This window comes from Balaenoptera physalus (assembly GCF_965194825.1).
Source record: "Balaenoptera physalus genome assembly, chromosome: 6".
NCBI lineage: Eukaryota > Metazoa > Chordata > Mammalia > Artiodactyla > Balaenopteridae > Balaenoptera > Balaenoptera physalus.
The window spans coordinates 107,417,861-107,436,493 of record NC_138885.1 but is presented as its reverse complement, the minus strand read 5'-3'; the positions used below and the strand labels follow the sequence as shown (position 1 = coordinate 107,436,493).

At 38.9% G+C, this 18,633-nt stretch overlaps 1 long non-coding RNA gene across 1 annotated transcript; it reads left to right on the top strand.

Moving 5' to 3' along the window:
- Positions 1 to 1,686: 1,686 nt before the first annotated feature.
- Positions 1,687 to 16,965, top strand: LOC309663492. The gene is made up of 2 exons (XR_014265317.1): positions 1,687 to 14,715; positions 16,152 to 16,965. It is a non-coding gene; the product is annotated as an uncharacterized lncRNA (long non-coding RNA).
- Positions 16,966 to 18,633: the final 1,668 nt, after the last annotated feature.

The window sequence follows — 18,633 nt, the reverse complement described above, 5'->3', positions numbered from 1 at the left end:
ACTTAGGGACACATACAGACTGAAAGTGAGGGGATGGAAAAAGATATTCCATGCAAATGGAAATCAAAAGAAAGCTGGAGTAGCAATTCTCATATCAGATAAAATAGACTTTAAAACAAAGAGAATTACAAGAGACAAAGAAGACACTACATAATGTTCAAGGGATCAATCCAAGCAGAAGGTATAATAATTGTAAATATTTATGCACCCAACATAGGAGCACCTCAATACATAAGGCAAATACTACCAGCCGTAAAAGGGGAAATCGACAGTAACACAATCATGACTTTAACACCTCACTTTCACCAATGGACAGATCATCCAAAATGAAAATAAATAAACACAAACTTTAAATGATACATTAAACAAGTTGGACTTAATTGATATTTATAAGACATTCCATCCAAAAACAACAGAACGCACATTCTTCTCAAGTGCTCATGGAACATTCTCCAGGATAGATCATATCTTGGCTCACAAATCAAGCCTTGGTAAATTTAAGAAAATTGAAATCGGATCAAGTATCTTTTCCAACCACAACGCTATGAGACTAGATATCAATTACAGGAAAAAATCTGTAAGAAATACAAACACTGGAGGCTAAACAACACACTACTTAATAACCAAGAGATCACTGAAGAAATCAAAGAGGAAATCAAAAAATACCTAGAAACAAATGACAATGGAAACACAATGACACAAAACCTATGGGATGCAGCAAAAGCAGTTCTAAGAGGGAAGTTTATAGCTATACAAGCCTAATAAACAAGAAACATCTCAAATAAACAACCTAACCTTACACCTAAAGCAATTAGAGAAAGAAGAACAAAACAACCCCAAAGTTAGCAGAAGGAAAGAAATCATAAAGATCAGATCAGAAATAAATGAAAAAGAAATGAAGGAAATGATAGCAAAGATCAATAAAACTAAAAGCTGGTTCTTTGAGAAGATAAACAAAATTGATAAACCATTAGCCAGACTTATCAAGAAAAAAAAGAAGACTCAAATCAGTAGAATTAGAAATGAAAAAGGAGAAGTAACAACTGACACTGCAGAAATACAAAGATCATGAGAAATTACTACAAGCAACTATATGCCAATAAAATGGACAACCTGGAAGAAATGGACAAAGTCTTAGAAATGCACAACATTCTGAGACTGAACCAGGAAGAAACAGAAAATATGAACAGACCAATCACAAGCACTGAAATTGAAACTGTGATTAAAAATCTTCCAACAAACAAAAGCCCAGGACCAGATGGCTTCACAGGCGAATTCTATCAAACATTTAGAGAAGAGCTAACACCTATCCTTCTCAAACTCTTCCAAAATATAGCAGAGGGAGGAACACTCCCAAACTCATTCTATGAGGCCACCATCACTCTGATACCAAAACCAGACAAAGATGTCACAAAGAAAGGCCAATATCACTGATGAACATAGATGCAAAAATCCTCAACAAAATACTAGCAAACAGAATCCAACAGCACATTAAAAGGATCATACACTATGATCAAGTGGGGTTTATGCCAGGAATGCAAAGATTCTTCAATATATGCAAATCAATCAATGTGATACACCATATTAACAAATTGAAGGAGAAAAACCATATGATCATCTCAATAGATGCAGAGAAAGTTTTTGAGAAAATTCAACACCCATTTATGATAAAAACCCTCCAGAAAGTAGGCATAGAGGGAACTCGCCTCAACATAATAAAGGCCATATATGACAAACCCACAGCCAACATCATTCCAATGGTGAAAAACTGAAACCATTTCCACTAAGATCAGGAACAAGACAAGGTTGCCCACTCTCACCACTATTATTCAACATAGTTTTGGAAGTTTTAGCCACAGAAATCAGAGAAGAAAAAGAAATAAAAGGAATTCAAATTGGAAAAGAAGAAGTAAAGCTGTCACTGTTTGCAGATGACATGACACTATACATAGAGGATCCTAAAGATGCTACCAGAAAACTACTAGAGCTAATCAATGAATTTGGTAAAGTAGCAGGATACAAAATTAATGCACAGAAATCTCTGGCATTCCTATACACTAATGATGAAAAATCTGAAAGTGAAATTAAGAAAACACTTCCATTTACCATTGCAGCAAAAAGAATAAAATATCTAGGAATAAACCTACCTAAGGAGACAAAAGACCTGTATGCAGAAAATTATAAGACACTGATGAAAGAAATTAAAGATGATACAAATAGATGGAGAGATATACCATGTTCTTGGATTGGAAGAATCAACATTGTGAAAATGACTCTACTATCCAAAGCAATCTACAGATTCAATGCTATCCTTATCAAACTACCACTGGCATTTTTCACAGAACTAGAACAAAAAATTTCACAGTTTGTATGGAAACACAAAAGACCCTGAATAGCAAAAACAATCTTGAGAAAGAAAAACGGAGCTGGAGGAATCAGGCTTCCTGACTTCAGACTATAACTACAAAGCTACAGTAATCAAGACAGTATGGTACTGGCACAAAAACAGAAATAGAGATCAATGGAACAGGATAGAAAGCCCAGAAATAAACCCACGCACATATGGTCACCTTATCTTTGATGAAGGAGGCAAGAATATACAGTGGAGGAAAGACAGCCTCTTCAATAAGTGGTGGTGGGAAAACTGGACAGCTACATGTAAAAGAATGAAATTAGAACACTCCTTAACACCATACACAAAAATAAACTCAAAATGGATTAAAGATCTAAATGTAAGGCCAGACACTATCAAACTCTTAGAGGAAAACATAGGCAGAACACTCTATGACATAAATCACAGCAAGATCCTTTTTGACCCATCTCCTAGAGAAATGGAAATAAAAACAAAGATAAACAAATGGAACCTAATGAAACTTCAAAGCTTTTGCACAGCAAAGGAAACCATAAACAAGACGAAAAGACAACCCTCAGAATGGGAGAAAATATTTGCAAATGAAGCAACTGACAAAGGATTAATTTCCAAAACATACAAGCAACTCATGTGGCTCAATATCAAAAAAACAAGCAACCCAATCCAAAAATGGGCAGAAGACCTAAACAGACATTTCTGCAAAGAAAATATACAGCTTGCCAACAAATATATGAAAGAATGCTCAACATCATTAATCATTAGAGAAATGCAAATCAAAACTACAATGAGATATCATCTCACACCAGTCAGAATGGCCATCATCAAAAAATCTACAAACAATAAATGCTGGAGAGGGTGTGGAGAAAAGGGAACCCTCTTGCACTGTTGGTGGGAATGTAAATTGATACAGCCACTATGGAGAACAGTATGGAGGTTCCTTAAAAAACTAAATCTAGAAGTACCATACGACCCAGCAATCCCACTACTGGGAATATACCCTGAGAAAACCATAATTCAAAAAGAGTCATGTACCAAAATGTTCATTGCAGCTCTATTTACAATAGCCAGGACATGGAAGCAACCTAAGTGTCCATCAACAGATGAATGAATAAAGAAGATGTGGCACATATATACAATGGAATATTACTCAGCCATAAAAAGAAATGAAATTGAGTTATTTGTAGTGAGGTGGATGGACCTAGAATCTGTCATGCTGAGTGAAGTAAGTCAGAAAGAGAAAAACAAATGCCGTATACTAACACATATGTATGGAATCTAAAAAAAGAAAAAAAAAAAGGTCAGAAGAACCTAGGGGCAAGTTGGGAATAAAGATGCAGACCCAATAGAGAATGGACTTGAGGGTACAGGGAGGGGGAAGAGTAAGCTGGGACAAAGTGAGAGAGTGGCATGGACATATATACACTACCAAACGTAAAATAGATAGCTAGTGGGAAGCAGCCGCATAGCACAGGGAGATCAGCTCGGTGTTTTGTGACCACCTAGAAGGGTGGGATAGGGAGGGTGGGAGGGAGGGAGATGCAAGAGGGAAGAGATATGGGGACATATGTATATGTATAACTAATTCACTTTGTTATAAAGCAGAAACTAATACACCATTGTAAAGTAATTATACTCTAATAAAGATGTTAAAAAAAAGGGCTATGTATAATAAAACGATGAACTGCATTATCCTGAAAGCAGTTCAGTGAAATAAAATGCATATTTTAAATGAAAACTTTAAAAAATAAACAAATAAAACACTGACAGATGGAGTATAATATAAATTAGAAAGCTGTGCTTGGAATTGCTCGATTTTAGATTCCAGGCCATTTAAAAGAAAGGGGTGTATGTGAAGGAGGTCTTAGTAATGAAATCTTGTAAAGTAATCTTTATAAAGTAATAAAGTAACCGTAGTTACTGATAATAGTAACCATAGTTTATTGAGTCCTAATTGCTGGACATTATTCTAAGTTCCTTCCATGCATAAAACTCATTTAATGCTCTGTACAACCCCTAGAAGTCTGTACTAATAGTATCCTACTTTGCAGATGAGGAAACTGAGGCATAGAGAGTTTAAGTATTGTAGATTGCTCAATTTATGAAAGCAGGCAAGTAGAGCCAGGATTCAATGCCAGGCATTCTGCTTTCCTGAACATACTCTATGCTGACTTCTAATGTGATAAAATGATACTGTGTTTGATAAAAATAGTTTGTAATATTTGTATAATGTTACACCAGCTATTCATTGAAGAAAACTGGAGTTGCCTCTGTGTGCTAGGCCCTTTTATAGTTACTACAGATGTACAGATGTACATGATCTCATAGTCTGGGTTCAGAAGACATCCAACTTGATTATATTTATTTCTTTATGTTTAAAGGCAGCTTTTGGGATTCTATACAGGATGCTAAAGTTGCTTAGGCAAGTGGGGGAGGTGTCATCACAGAGGTGACATTGCAACTGATTCTTGAAAGACATGTAGGAGTGCTTTGGGCAGAGAAAAGGGAGAAGTGAATTCCAGGCGGAGGAAACTACACATGCAAAAATACAGAACAGGAAGAAGAATGGGGTATTTTGCATGAACAGTGGCTGTCTGGTGGGTTGTAACAGAGGGACTGTGGTTTTCAGGAGGAAGGAAGTGAAATTGGTAAGGTGGGCTTGGGACCAAATTTTGCCAGCCTTGAGAGCCAATGGGGACACAAGCTTCTACTACAGGTTTTCGGGAACCATGGGAGAGATGGCATAGTCATAAGATGATGGTAACAATGGGAAAGAGTTGGGATTAGAAGAAGAAGAGAAAGGAGTCCCAGAGACTAGTTTTAGGTGGTGGGAAAACACCTAGGTAAGAATAATGGGGACCTGAACTCATTACAGTAGAAGTGAGGATGAAGAAGAAATTAAATTGAAAGATATTTGGGAAGAAGGCTCAGTAGTTCTCAAAGATCGATTTGATCCTAGGGGCTGATGGAAAGAGAAAAATACAGGCTGACTCTTGGGTTTCAGGCTTGGGAGACTGAAAAGATGGTAATGCTGAAATTAAGGTGGAGAATATAGGAGTGGGGGTAGTTTTGGGAGAAGAATAAAGGATTCAGATTGTGCCATGTTGCTTTCAAAGGACCAAGAAGTTTGAGTAGGGAATAGGAGGGAGATCAGGCGTCATGATATAGAAACAAGATTTACTTTTTATTTTGGTAAACATGTTGCTATCTGATGGCTCTATTTGAAATTTTTGTGGACCCTCTCCCTACCTCCAACTGTAGAAGTTCTTTAAAAAAAACAAAATAAAACACATTTGTACTTTACAAGTGATAGAGAACATGTGTATCAGGTAAAAACATCACTCAACTCACATTTTTAGAAAGGAAACTTTTTTTTTGAAATTGAACTCAATCACCATTTGTTGAAACTTTTAACCCTGCTCCTCAAAGTAAATTAGTTATTTCTGGTTTCATATTTAGTCTAGTCCAGGTTAATCTTTTTTAGGCAGAACTTGTTTTTCCTTCTTCCTTCTTTTTTTTTTTGTTTTTTGTTTTTTATCTTTTCTTGTCCTTTTCTTTGCTAGTGACATTTGAGCACACGTAAACTTATATAGTATCACAGAGGTACTGGGCAAGTATCTAGAGACGCCTAGGAAACTTATTCACTTATCTCCTAGTGAGGAAAAATAATTTTGAAATGTTAAATTGTGTGTGTTTTAATCTGTGTTTCTCCCTTTTCTAGTTTCAAAGAGGTAATTTTTGAGAAGTAGAGTTTATATCATAGATCACAGACTATAGAGACAGACTGGCTTCAAACCCCAGTTCTGCCACTGTCCAGCTGTGTGTCCCTGGGTAAAGTTTCTTAACCTCTTTGTGCCTCACTTTCCTTGTCTGTAAAATGGGATGACAATAGGACCTACCTCATAATGTTTTTGTGAGAATTAAATGAGCTAACATGTATAATGTGCTTAGAACAGTGCTTAGCACATAAAAAGGCTATATAAGTTTTACATTTGATTAATTCCTTTCCTTGCAGAATGGAACATAGAAGACACATTGAAATCAAAGTCTCTCTCTGTCTTTTGTAAATGACTAAAGCCACCAGAAGATTTTCTCGGTGGGAGTGGGAGGGAAAAAGGAGGGAGACAAATGTCTTAGATAGTGGCAGGCAGAGTATAGACATCCCCAGGGTGAGTTGGGAGGGGTCCTGGTGGTGTCCTGGAGAGGAGGCTGGTCTTGGAGGGAATGGTGGTCTGGGGATCTAGGGAGGCTGGAGTCAGGGCACGGTGGACTTTGGACATGCAGAGATTGTTCAGGCTGGCACAAGGGACATCCTAGCAGGTGCCAGCTGAATCCATTATCTACGATCAGACAGGCCTCTTCAATGTTGGCACAATTCTGGGGAGAAAACTCTTATGAGAATGGAAGCTCATTTTTTTTCCCCCTCCTGGTAGATCAGAGACTAGGAATATGATACAAATGGATTTTTAAAAAAAGAAGAAGAAGAAAACTGAGGCCACTTCTTGCCCATGTGAGAGTTGGTGGGCTCTTTGAACCCCATAACCTCCAGGTCAGGGTATGAAATGGAAGAGCAAACAAATATTGCCTGTATGACTCTTTTGGTTTTTAATGAAAGGAAAATGCTCTTTCCCTTTCCTCCTTTCACCTCTCCTAGGAGAGCTAGAAGCAGAGACTCCTCTCTCTCTGAGTTTAAACAGGACTTCCCCAGAGCAGCATCAGGCAGGAAGATTTAGTCCCATTCTCCTCCACTTCCCCCCGACCCCTTCCTGAGACTGACTGCCCTTCTGTGTTTCACTTCCTGTCCTGGTCTTAAATGCTCCCCTGTGCTGCTGTTCCACAGCTGGTGGCCCTCCAATCACCTCCTGCCCCCCATCACTTCCCCGCTGAAGGGGGTTTGGGGAGAGTTGGAAGGTGCTACATCAGTGTAAGACATTTCCTCCCCTGACCCCTCAGCTGTGCAGCTCAGCTGTGTGTCCTCTGGCACCTACAAACTCAAACACCTGCCTTCCAGGTGTTTGCACCTACAGGCCAGCAAAGCTGACTGCAGAAAGTCCCTTAGCATGGAGACAGATATTTAGTAGAGGGCAACATTTAATGGAATTCTTGGCCTGAAAAAGACTTCGAGGGATCATTGCTTCGGTTTCTCTGCCTACAGGAAGAATGAAGCTTAATTGAGTCCTTTATACGTTAAAGACATTTAATGGAAGAGTCCAACTTCCCCTCGGTTCATTGTCAGGGGTTTTTCTTTATGACCAAACATATTTCTTTCTAATTTTAAGGGAGATAGGCTAATACCAGGCAGAGCTTATACGTAATAATGACCCTTCCTTTTCCCCAGAGTCATTACTGGGAAGAGAGGAAGTGTGGCGTGGAGCGAGCACTGTCTTTGGAGTCACACAAGCCTGTGTGCAAATCCAGGCTTAGCCAAGTACCAACTTTGTGACTTGAATTAACACTTAAGTTTTAAATTTGTCCTCTTTGAAATTCAGACAGTAGAACCTGTCCAGACAAGGTTTGAGGATTAAACGGATAGTGTGTACTCATACCTAGCGTTGTTAGGTAGCTGAGAATAAGCCCCAAGCAACTCATAGCTATTGTTGTTATTATTATTACAGATATTCTGTTTCTTAATTTAGGCAAAAACATTTATGTCCAGAATTAATTACCAACAGCTCGCTTGTGCTGAGTGCTTGCTGATCTAAGTGTTGTGCAAAACAAGACAACCTACTAATACTTTTCCTTTAGTCCAGGATTTCTTAAGGTGTGCTGTGGTCCACCTGTATCAGAATTACCTGTGGGCACTTGTTAAAACTGCAGAATCCTGTGACCTAGCACACATATTGATTCAGAATCTGTTAGCTAGGCCAGGGAATCAGCATTTTGTGACGCATCCACATAATTCTTATCACCTTTGAGAGCTACTTCTTAGGGTATGTTAATAAGGTCTGATGGCTTGTAGGTCAAAGAAGGCACATCACTGGGTGTCCCCTGGTTCACAGAGCGGGAGTTTTGCCACTTGTCTCTTTGCTCTTCCCAAGAGCCGGCCATCAGCTGGTGCTACTTTCCTAGAATCACAGGGGCACAGAATGTTAGCATTTGAAACAGCCTCAAAGGTCACATCATCCAATATCTCCAGATACAAGAATCCCTTTTATGGAAACTTAGAAGTGTAGTGCAGATTCTCCAGAGGCATGGGGAAGGTGGGATAAAAGAGAAGGTGCCCAGGAATAGGGAGACAGGAATCAAGGATTGGCCAAGCACTGGACTACCTGCCAGTATTTATGAGATGCTCGTTGTATGCAGATCCCGGCACTGGCTGTGGTGTGAAGACACAGAGGAAGGACTAGATAGGGCTTGCAGTGTCTCTACCATGCTCAGCATCTGGACGGAAACTGAGAAATCTAGTCAATCATTCCAATGTTTCTAAATGACCAGATGTTTGATGTCAGATTTTTGAGAAGTTCAGGGTCTCTTTGGAGGACACAGTGGGGAGCAAGGAAAACAACAGGAAGAAAAGGAGGAAAAAACCCAACAAGATATAGGCTAGTGTTGGTTATTAAAGTAACGAATCCATTTAAGGAGTTCTACTGGGTGGAAAGTCTTGGCTATACAAAGAGTAATCAAACATAAATACTTCCGTCAAGGGGCAACATAATGTGTGAGAAAATTAAAGACACTGGAACCAGATTCAAATTGTGTCTCACCACTTAGTAGCTCTGGGAACCTGGGAAGTGCCTTAATCTTACTCAGATTTCACAACTGTAAATGATGCAAATATTACCTGCCTCTCTGGTTGTGGTGAGGACTAGATTAAATAATGTATGAACAATACCCGGTACAGTGCCTGCACATAGAAGTACTCAACCATTGTTACAATTCTCTTCTGGAAGAGGGACCATAACTCCTATCGAACCACTCAAGTGTAGTGGCTCCATTAATATCCAGTTAAGGTTGGTTTTGCTGTTCCAAGCACAGGCTGTTCTTGACTCTTGAAGATTGGAACCCAGGTGAATAATCGCCATGCTTTATTCAACCAATGAAAACTCACACAGCCCAGAAGTGCCTGCATTGCTTGTTAGTTCCATGAAGTTCTCCTCAGAACTTATTTAGAGTCCTTATCAAATAATCTGGAGTCATGCCACATGGAGATAGCCGGAAAAGCTACCCATCCTTCTGAAGGACAAATCCAGGTTAGGCAACTGTTTTGGCCACTTTGTCTTATTGTTATTTTTAATTAGAAAAATATGGGAACAGTTAAAACTATAAGTTTTTTCCCATTTAAAAACATTACAGAAAAATGTTCTGGTTTTGCGTAAGATAGAGTAAGCACACTCTAGTCTGTGTCTCCCACTGAATGCAAAGCCTGGACAAAATGCATGGGGCAGCTATCTGAGGACTCTGAAAAGTAGATGGTCTCAGGTGGATCGGGGGAAAAGGTTACAATTCGTTTTAGCGCTGACTTGGAGGTGAGGTTATCATTTCCACCCTTTCTAGTATTTCCCTGAATTAAGTCAACACCAAACCTGGAAGTGGGCAGTGGGATGTGGACAGAGAGAGGTCCAGAAGGATTCCTCTAGTTCTGGCTTGAGTGGGAAAAAAACACCTAATATTCAGAAAGAGTGCAGAAATCTCTCATTTTTCTTTTTTCCCATTTTTAGTATTTTCTTCATTTTCTTTTGTCCTAGCCCAAGTAATCCCATGGCAGTAGCAGCAGCAGTGGGAGCCTGCAGGAACCTAAGACTCCAGGGAAACCCCTTAAGGTGGTTTATGAACTCCAGGGCTACCTCCCTGAGCTGTGTGTGGTGTGGCCTTGACCCAGAGTAATATGTATAGATTTTGAGAACTGAACTACGGGACATATCACTACCCAAGTCCCAGACTGGCCATTAGGTGGTATACATGTGAAATAGATGTAAACAGCACTACACAGTCTTTGAAAAATGAACTGATATTGGAACCATAACCTTTATAAGGCTAATGAAAACTTGTGGCCTAAAACAAACTGAGTCACTTGTTTGCTAACATGAAAAAAAGTGCATCCTTTGTAGGATTTAAATGCAACCAAAAATCTCAGAAAGTAATACTCAATATGTCCAGGATACAATTCAAAATTACTTGGCATACAGAGAACCAGAAAAACCTCAACCTGTATGGAAAAAGACAATCAACAGAAGTCAATGTCTAGCTAACACTGACAAATATTTAAAGCAGTTAATTATAAAAATGCTCCAACAAATAAGGGAGATCGCTCCTGAAATGAATGAAAAAATTGAAATTCTCAGCAAAGAAATAGAAAATGTAAAAGAGGGAACTTGGGAAAAGAAAACTTGTTAACCCCAAAACAAAAACAAAACTCCACTAGATGGACTCAATAGCAGAATAGGGATGACAGAAGAGAGTCAAAACATGAAGATAGATCAATAGAAATGATCTAATCAGAACAACAGAGAGAAAAAAAGATTAAAAATAGGGAATAGATCTCAGGGGTCTGTAAGACAATAACAAAAGGTCAGATATTCATATCATCAAGGCACCAGAAGGAAAGGAGAGTTTGAGGCTAAGAAAAAATTATCTGAAAACTTTCCAAATTTGGTGGAAGTCAGAAACCTACAGATTCAACAAATTCAGTGAACCTTGAACCAGGCAAATTCAAAGCAAGCCACACCCAAATATATCATAATTAAACTGCTGAATATTACAGACAGAAAAATTGAGAGTAGCAAGAGAGAAATGGTACGTTATCTGTAGGAGAATAATGATTCTAATAACTGAATTTCTCTGATTACTCGTCAGAAGTCATGGAGCCAGAAGAAATGACATTTTACAAGTGCTGAAAGAAGAAAACTGTCCATCTAGAATTCTATATCCAGTGAGAATGTTCTCCAGGAATGAAGGCAAGATAAAAAATTCTCAGATGAAAGAAATAGAAAAAAGTTTGTCACTAGCAGAATTGCTCTAAAAAGAATTGCTAAAGGAAGTCTTCAGACAGAAAAGAAATTATACTAGAAGGAAAATTGGAACATCAAGAATGAAGGAAGGGTAACAGAGATAATAAATATCTTGATAAATTTCATAGACTATTCTCCTTTTATTGAGTTATTTAAAATACGTTTGATGGTTAAAAACAAAAAATTATAACATCGTCTGATAGAGTTTTCAACAAATGTAGATATAACATAGGACAACTAAAACATTAAATGGGGAGAGTAAGGGGGCCCATATGGGGGGGTAAGTTTTCTACATTCCACTTGAAGGGGTAAAATATTGAATTAAATTAGATTGGAAAAGTTAACTATGTATATTGTAATTCCAAGAGCAACCACTGAAAAACGTATACAAAGAGGTATAGTAAAAAGTGCAATAGATAGATTAAAATGGAATACTGAAAAATGTTCACATAATCCTAAAGAAGGCAGGAAAGGAGAAAGAGAGGAACAAAAGAATAGAGGGAACAAGTAGAAGACAAAGAATAAAATGGTAAACCTAAATCCAAGCATATTAATAATTACATTATAAAAAACTCTTTTCAAATATGTAGGTTAAAAGCAAAAGGATGGAAGATGATTTCTCAAATGCCAACCAATGGAAAGAAGGAGAGGGGTTATATTAGTATGAGACAAAGTAGATCCCAAAGAAAAATGAATTGCCAGGGATAAAGAGGCACCTTAAACATCACATAATGAAAAAAGAATCAGTTCATAAAGAAGACATACCAATCCTAAGTGTTTTGCCTCTAACAACAGAGCTCCAAAATGTATGAAGGAACAAACTGACAGAACTAAAAAGAGAAATAGACAACTGCACAATTATAGTTGGAGACGTCACAAGTCCTCTCTCAGTAATTGATGGAGCTAGCAGACAGAAAATCAGCGAGGATATAGAAGAACCGAATGACACCATCAACCAACTGGACATAATTGCCATTTAAATGCACTCCACCTAGTAACAGCAGAATACACATTCTTTTCAAGAACACATGGAACATTCATCAAGATAGGCCATATCCTGGGTCATAAAACAAATCTTAACAGATTTAAAAGAATTGAAATCATACAAAGTATGTCCTCTGACCATAATGGAATTAACTAGATAACAGAAAAATTTCCAAAACATAGGAGGAAAAGGGAAAACCTTCATGACTTTGGGTTAGATGAAGAGTTCTTAGATACAATAGCAAAGCACGGTCCATAAAAGAACAAACTGGTAAGTTATATTTCATCAAAATTTAAAACCTCAGTTCTTTGAAAGACACTATTCAAAGAATAAAAAGTTAAGCTACACACTGGGAGAAAATGTTTGCAGATCACTTCTCTGATAAAAAGACTTGTATACAGAATATATAAAGAACTCTCAAAACTTAATAATAATAAAATTAAACATGGGCAAATAATTCAAGCACTTCACCAAAAAAGATATACAGATGGAAAATAAGCACATGAAAATACGCTCAACACTATTAGTTGTTAGGGAAATGAAAAACCATAATGAGATATCACTACACTCCTATTAGGATGGCTAAAATTTGTTAAGACCAGGAACAGTCAGAGGTCCAGCATGGCTCTGGGTGGGAAGGGGCAGGGAGTGAGTAGGGAGATACAGCGCAGGTGTGGTCAGATCATGGTGAGCCCAAGAGTCCAAGTCTTACAATCTCTAAGTTATTCCTTAGTGTTTGCTAGGGCCAGAGGTGGGCCAGAATGAATGAATGAAATGAAATCTTACATTTCCCTCAGGACCAACAGAGCTTCATTTTGAGATGCTCACTTTCTTCTCTTAGATGTTCCCTAGACTCTTGTGAAGGAAGAGGTGCAAGCTCTCAAGGCTCCTTATTCAGAAGATGAAGGGCTTGCTGTAAGGTGTTGCCTAAGCAACATGAGGGAGGTTGGAAGTTCTCATAAATAGGATGCTCAGTATGAAAATATGTGGGGTTTTGAGTTTTCTTCGCACTTCTCCAAGGACAAAAACTTTGACTGCACCGCATGGCTCCTTTCCCTAAGCACTTACCCTTTCCTCCTTCTTTCCTTTCCGGCCCAGTCCCACCCATTCCTGATCTGCCTCTTAAAGGCATCCATTCCTAGTTTGGCTGTATAGACCACTCATGTACCTTACTCCCAGTTTTGGAGGCTTATCTCTAGATTCCAAATCCTGGTGGCTGTTGGAATTCGGGAATTATTTTCCTTTTATGCCTTGATTTCTCTTTATGCTGCATCCAGTATCTCTGAGTACAAGTGTAAGCACTTTTGAAATATTCGGTAATTATTCCCTAAGATGGTCTATAGGGAGTCCTGGGTAAAAGCTGCATGCAGAGTTCACAGCCTGAAGTTATAAAGGAAAGAGTCAAGCAGTGCTCACACAATGCATTTATTCATTCAAGAAATGTTTATGAAATACCTATCGTGTTCCTGGTACTGTTTAAGTTTAGCAATGAACTATAAAGGAGGTTCCATTCTGGTTGGGGAAGAGAGACAAAGAAAAAAACCAAAAATATATGGTATGTCAAATGATAAAAAGCATTATGAGGACAATCAGGGCAGGGGAAGAGAGGCGGAGAGTGACAGGTGCAAGGGGATGAGGAGAGGCTGCCATTTTACAGAGGGTGGTCCGGAAGTGTATCTCTGATTAGGTGACATTTATTTTTTTTAACATTTTAAAAAACTTTTTATTTTATATTGGAGTATAGCTGATTAACAATGTTGTGTTAGTTTCAGGTGTACAGCAAAGTGACTCAGTTATGCATATACATGTATCTATTCTTTTTCAAATTCTTTTCCCATTTAGGTTGTTACATTATATTGACCAGAGTTCCCTGTACTATACAGTAGGTCCTTGTTGGTTACCCATTTTAAATATAGAAGTGTGTACATATCAATCCCAAACTCCCTAACTGTCCCCCTCCACCTTCCCCCCTGGTAACTATAAATTCATTCTCTCATTCTGTAGGTCTGTTTCTGTTTTGTAAATAAGTTCAATTGTATCATTTTTTAGGTGACATTAAAACAGAGACCTGAAGGAGGCAAGGGAGTGAGCTGAGCAGAAATCTGGGGTATGAGCATTCCAGGGAAATGGAAAAGGATGTGGAAGGACCCTGAGGCAGTGTCCTGCCTGGAGTATTTGAGTCACAGCAAGGAGCTGAGCATGCCTGGAGCAGGCAGAGACCAGACAGGAAACAGAACTTGTCTTGGACAGTGCAAATACAGAGACTCTATTGATGGTGCTGCTTCAGAAAGTGAGCACAAGATGTTAAAGGGGAGAACAAGGAATATTGAGCCCCCAGAGAGGAGCATCTGCGGGAAAGCTGCTGCCATCCCTAGGGCTGAGAACAAGGCGTGGGGCATGGAGCCCTGTGGGAGGTGGGTCAGGAAGGAGGGCTACTTGGTGGGAGCTGTGGGAGGGTAGGGGCACAGTCAGGTCCCCAGAACCAGGCTGAAGCATGGAGGTGGTGGGGAAGAATATTCCCGATCTTTCTTCCCCCTGCCCTCTGATCTCCTACCAGTGCCTTCCACTGGCTGAACCCAGCCACACGCCAACTGTAAATGCTGTCTTCAAGGCCCAGCCTCTGAGGGCACAGAGCAAGGCAGAAGGGCAGAGAATAGCTCGGGGTGGGAGGTGGCACAGAGACTGTCTAGCATTGAGAAAAAGAGGAAGAATGGCTACTTGGTAAAAGAAAAAGAACAAATAACTTTTAGCTCAGAGGCACTGAGTGAAACTGCCAAACCAGATCATGCAACTGAAAGCAAGTCCTCTTTTGTGTTTCCATGAAAAATCTGGGCAAGAGGTCTCTGCAGGGGAGGATGATTGGCCTCTTTTATAACGGTGAGGTGACCATTTGTATGGTCTATAGAACCTGGTTCCTGTTCCAGTTGGCTCTGTACACTGAGTTGTACATTAAGTTCTGGTATGCCATTTTTTTATCTTCCTTCAATTATTATTATCTCACTTAAGAATTAGACATAGTTTTTCTTCTGTCCAGGTTGCTTTCCTGCACAAAGCTCTTTGAGAAGAATATCATTCCTTTCAGCTGAAGAGATAGCTTTGGATTTATTGTCAAATTTAGACAAGCTTGATCATGAGGATAGGAGCTTTTAAAAAGAATGAGAATTTAGAGATAATAGGCAGTTCTGCTCCAAGCCAGAAGCACGAGAGGGATGCCGTGTAGAAGTCCCCATCTACTCAGAGAGCTAGTGGCTCCAATTTCCAATCAAGATCTTGCCTGACACTCTCTCCAAATACAACCTCTCCTCAAAAGGGGTAAGCTGTGACAAAGTGAGAGAGTGGCATGGACATATATACACTACCAAAAGTAAAATAGATAGCTAGTGGGAAGCAGCCGCATAGCACAGGGAGATCAGCTCGGTGCTTTTTGACCACCTAGAGGGGTGGGATAGGGAGGGTGGGAGGGAGGGAGATGCAAGAGGGAAGAGATATGGGAATATATGTATATGTATAACTGATTCACTTTGTTATACAGCAGAAACTAACACACCATTGTAAAGCAATTATACTCCAATAAAGATGTTAAAAAAAAAAGTAAAATATTAAAAAAAAAAAAAAAGGTGGTGCTGTAGATTAAGGAGAGACTTCCTCGGCAGCTGGCTCTCGGTCTGTCTGGAGAGTCACTCTGGCAGGTCTCTGGGGACCCTCTGACCCCAGGGCTTACCCTGGGAGTGCCAGCATATCCTGCAGACCTCAAGCATTCTTCCCTTCCTCTTGGTCTGGTGCAGGCTGGAGTAGTTGTGGAGGGAAGGGAGTCCCAGTGGCTCATCAGGCTTGCACTGTTTGGTTGTAGGGGAAGGACTGAAGTGACAATAGGAAAGGAGAGAGGGCAGAAAAAGCAAAGATGGAATGGAGCACTCTCCAAGACTTCTCCTACCTCAAGACAACAAGCAAAGGGTAGCCTTCTGGTAAGGGAAAGTGGATCACGGTGATCATGGATAGCTCATAGAGAAATTTGGGTCCTGTGTAGGAAGTTTGGCACTCAACGCAATAATACACATGGACACAACTATCCCTCTTTTAATTTGTAAACACTTAGAAAATGGAAAAAACTTTTTTTGTTTAACCCTTTCAATGTTAACTACATTTGGAAAACCTCGCTTTGCAACAATCTTATGGGAATGGTTTAGGATATTCCAGAACAGAAAGTCTATGCTGGGATTTGGTGAGTTGGCTAGTGGGTGTGTTAAGAGTGAGTAGAAAGATTTCCTCTTCATTTATTCTTCCAGCTTACTTCAAGAGCGGGCGGATGCACATGGAGGTAAGACGCTGTTGGTCCCTCTATAAGAAATCTCACATTCAGAATGTAAGTTGGTGCAGCCACTATGGAAAACAGTGAAGAGGCTCTTCAGAAAACTAAAATTAGAATTATTGTATGATCCTGCAATCCCATTCCTGGGCATATACCTGGACAAATCTATAATTCAAAAGATAAATGCACCCCTATGTTCATAGCAACACTGTTCACAATAGCCAAAACATGGAAACAATCTAATGTCCATTGACAGATGAATGGATAAAGAAGATGTGGTACATATATACAGTGGAATATTACTCAGCCATAAAAAAGAATGAAATAATGTCATTTGCACCAACATGGATGCAACTAGAGATTATCATACTGAGTGAAGTAAGTCAGAAAGAGAAAGACAAATACCATATGATATCACTTATATGTGGAATCTGAAATATGGCACAAATGAACCTGTCTACAAAACAAAAATAGATTCACAGATACAGAGAACAGACTTGTGGTTGCCAAGGGGGAGGGTTGTGGGGGAGGGATGGGCTGGGAGTGTGGGATCAGCAGAGGTAAACTATTACATACAGGATGGATAAGCCATAAGGTCCTAGTGTAGCACACAGGGAACTATATTCAATATCCCGTGATAAACCAGAATGGAAAAGAATATAAAAAGAAGCATGTCTGTATGTGTATAACTGAGTCACTCTGCTGTACAGCAGAGATTGGCACAACATAGTAAGTCAAGTATACTTCAATAAAAAGAAATTAAAAAAAGAGAGATGGGATATAATTAACTAATTTACTTTACATAGAAAAATCTTTTGCAAAACACTCCATATAGCCTAAGTTGAGTTAATTGTTGTAGCACAGTTTTCTCATTCATTAAAAGAGAGACAAAAGAAAAAAGAAAAGAAATCCCACATTCAGCCATGGGTTTCCTAAATGATGGTTTAGAGCTCTCAAAATGAATTTTAGAGTGATCCAATGAAGAAAAATTAGGGCTGAGTCAGTTTATTCTTGAACAAGAAATTTATCTTTCACTTTATCCAGTATAACCTTTGCAGTTTCCAGTGGAAATCTTTAAATTTCAGATTGCTTATCTGTAAAATGGGGTCAATATTATTACCACGCTGGGTGACCGTTAGGAATAAATGAGAAAATGGCAACAGAGGGTCCTCAGTCAAAGTTTATAAAATAAGAATATGTAGTAACCAGGTCCTGTGTCAGGACCTCTCTAGGGAGGAAGACATAGGAAAATATAAGGAAGGAAATAAGCAGGATTCTTGGAATAAACATGCACTGAATTCTATTTTTTTTTTCTTTTCCAAAACAGTGAATTAGAGGTCAAGGCTAAAGTGAAAGGGAATAAAAATGACCGGAAAGGCTGATGAAAGAAGATCTACTAGAAAAAATCAGGCACCAAATTCATTGCTGTTAGGGAGGAAGTGACAAGCAAGTTAGCTGTAGCTTTTACAGCTCCCCAAACACTGTGACCAAGAAAAAAATGTTTATTTCAAATTTGTATTTGCTTTATGCCTTTGTCCTTATGACTATGTTTTTCATGACCAGTTGTGGAGAAGCTGCTTGGATTTGCCAAATGTGATATAGGATGTATACCTATATGCATATTTAATTCCATGTTAGGAAGCTGCTAGTAACAAGTGGGCCAGCTAATAAGAGTTCTCAAATGGGGGTCTCTGTATTTGCTTTAAAGTTTTATTATTTTAAAATTCTTTACTCTAGAATTTTTCAAACATATACAAAAGTGGAAAGAATAGTACAAAGAGCCTTCATATACCTAGCTCCAGCAATTACCAATTCATGGCCATTCTGGTTTCTTTTGTGTCACTTTGCCTCCCTCCACTTAACAAATTAATGTCAACACAATATCATTAACTAGACATCAGGTTTTACTAGTTTTTGCATGCACTTACTTTTCTTGTATGTCTTTGTGTGTAATTATATGGCATTTTATCCTATATATGGTTCATATAACCACCACCACAGTCAAGAGAAAGAACTACTGTCA